The sequence below is a fragment of the Meleagris gallopavo genome, chromosome 11 (assembly GCF_000146605.3).
Source record: "Meleagris gallopavo isolate NT-WF06-2002-E0010 breed Aviagen turkey brand Nicholas breeding stock chromosome 11, Turkey_5.1, whole genome shotgun sequence".
In the NCBI taxonomy this organism is placed as follows: domain Eukaryota; kingdom Metazoa; phylum Chordata; class Aves; order Galliformes; family Phasianidae; genus Meleagris; species Meleagris gallopavo.
This window is the reverse complement of record NC_015021.2, coordinates 23,373,821-23,376,363: the sequence shown is the minus strand read 5'-3', so window position 1 is coordinate 23,376,363 and position 2,543 is coordinate 23,373,821.

Here is a 2,543-nt window from a genome sequence, read left to right as displayed (position 1 = left end):
GGGCTGCGCCGCTTAAATGGCCGTCGGCGCTGCCGGGTGCTCCCACGCGCGTCATCCCCCGCTCCAGGAGATTTTATTGCAGCTTCGTAAGCTGGAATCGCGCCGCTTTCTCATTGCGATGCAAATTTGTTGTGAAGTCGTTCGCTGGGCGCAGTAACAGTATCGGCTTCTGTATCCTGTTCGGAAGCTGCCAGCACCGAATGTCCCTAAAGATGAGCTGCTCCAACCTCGGGGCCCCATCGGAGGCCGCCCCAATCAGCGGCTGCCGCTCCCGAGCAGCACCGTGCGCTGCAGCAGCCCCCGGGACGAGGCTGTGCAGCAGGCATTGCCCGGGGCGTCGGCGGCAGGGCGTCACGTCCTCGCAGCGCAGCTCCTCCTGCTCTCTTCAGCCGTATTTTCCCGGTATTTAATACCGCATCACTGCAAAGCGACCTCTCACAGCTGATCGCTGAAGGCACCGTTAGCTACGGAGCTTTCCCACCCCTAGCGTACACCAGCCCTATTCTCGGTGCTATCGTTTTTAGCACAGAGCACCCCCAGCACGCTTCCATTTAAATCCAACAGCCCTCATCAAGGGGCAAAATACCAAACTGCCATTACTGACAGAGGCACCGTTGGCACCGTCTCTCTCAGACAAGGATTGCTGCTTGTGCTGCAATTGCAACAAAGCAGCTACTGCATGTCTTTCTCTTTTATACACGACTTAACAACATGGTCCTGTTTTTCCAAACCCAGTGATACTGGCGGGTGCGAGAGCACACTGACCTCCTGCACGAGCAAAGCCGCAGAACTGGTGATGCATTCTGTATTTGTACCCAAGCGAGTCTTCTACAAAGATGGCCTTCAGCGAAACTGGGCCCGTGGAGGTCAGAGGTCAGCGCAGCCCATCCTGACACCCTGCTGTTCTGACCCGACTGCAGCGTCCGAGCGATGCTGGGCAGAAATGGGCACCCCAGCACTGAGGGCAGCCCCCAGAGATCCCTTCACCACCACTCAGGGTCCCCCCACAACACTCAGGGTGAAGTGGCCCACATAACACCCAGAAGACAACACTTCGCCATCCTCAAAATTAACTCACATTTGAGAAGAACTTTATTTAAAATCAGAGATTATACAGACTTCCCCTCCCCCATTGATTACAAAATATGAGCTTCCAGGAATAAGGAATGTCGTTGCGTTGCACAGCCTGGTTCTGGGGCATGGCCTGGGCCACGCAAGTTTACACCACTTCCAATGATTGCAGATGGAAATACGACAACCAGCAAAAAGTCTGCTCCTTCACAGCTAAAAGACATGAAATTCAACTCTATAGAAAGTTGTATCTATTACTACTAATGAAACCAGATTTTAAATGTCTTCTAAGAAACCTGAAAAAAAGAAATCTTGCTTTAGCAACTGCATGCAACAGCAGACCTATTTCAGACCGCTTTGTTTACCACAACAGACAGTAGGGAGAGCCTCACAGAGCGAGGCCATCAGCAATAAGGAATGATCAATAGCAGCACTTTCCATCGTGATTTAAGTTACATTCTTCTATACAGGTAAGGAGGGTTTGGTTTCTGTTTTTCAGCACTACTAATAAGGAACTGCAATCATCCAGAGGGAGGCAGCTTAGCACTGGATCCATCGCTGGATGACACACCAAGGTGAAAGCAGGATTTACCTTAAATACAATTAGAATATATATTGCGAGACATACTATACTGTGCCGATGCTGCACACAAAAGCAGAACTGCGGGTTGGAGGGGCAGGGTCCCCGGTACCTGCACAAGGCATCCCTATCCCCACACAGCATTTTAGAACCGAAGCCCGCGACTCGGTGGGAGGTTTCCAAGACGTGCGCTCGGTGCCGCTGCAGCCCAACGCCAGGAGCAGCCTGGGAGCGCGCGCCCTCGGGGACAAACAGTTTGTGGCAGCCCCGCATCGGGTGATGTCGGGAAGGGCTGCTGCCCGGCCATGGCGGCTCGCGGGCAGGGAACGCGCCCCAGCTCTATACAAACAGGCATTCGTATGGGTTGGGGCGAGAAGCACAGGGTAAAGTTATCTAATGCAACACGAGCCCGAGGGCCAACGCGGTGCCGCACGCTGCAGCTCTGCCCCGCAAACCGCTCTGAGCTGCACGGCGCCAGCCGCTCGCCAGCAGCGCGCTCTGCATCGGTGCTCTGACTGCCACAGAAATCCCGCTGCCGGCTTCAAACAGAGCCGTTTCTGGCAGCACGGCGGCTCGTACGGATGTGGGAGCGGTGCTCACAGCAGGCGTCGGTCCCCGGGAACCCGCACTGCGCAGTCTGACACCTTACGTGAGCACGGAGGATACGTTGCTGAATAAGCAGGTCCACGATTGGGGCTCAACAACAGAACTTTATTGCTGTGTACATGTGGTGCTGCTCAAGGCACTGTGGCACGGACTGGGACGCTCGGAATGGCGGCGAAGGGCCTGGAATGCGCGGCGGGGCGGGGGCTCACATGCCCATGCGGATGCTCTGGATGATCTGGAAGATGGCTGCAAGAGATCGGGCGCTCAGCGGGGCCGCGGGACGGGG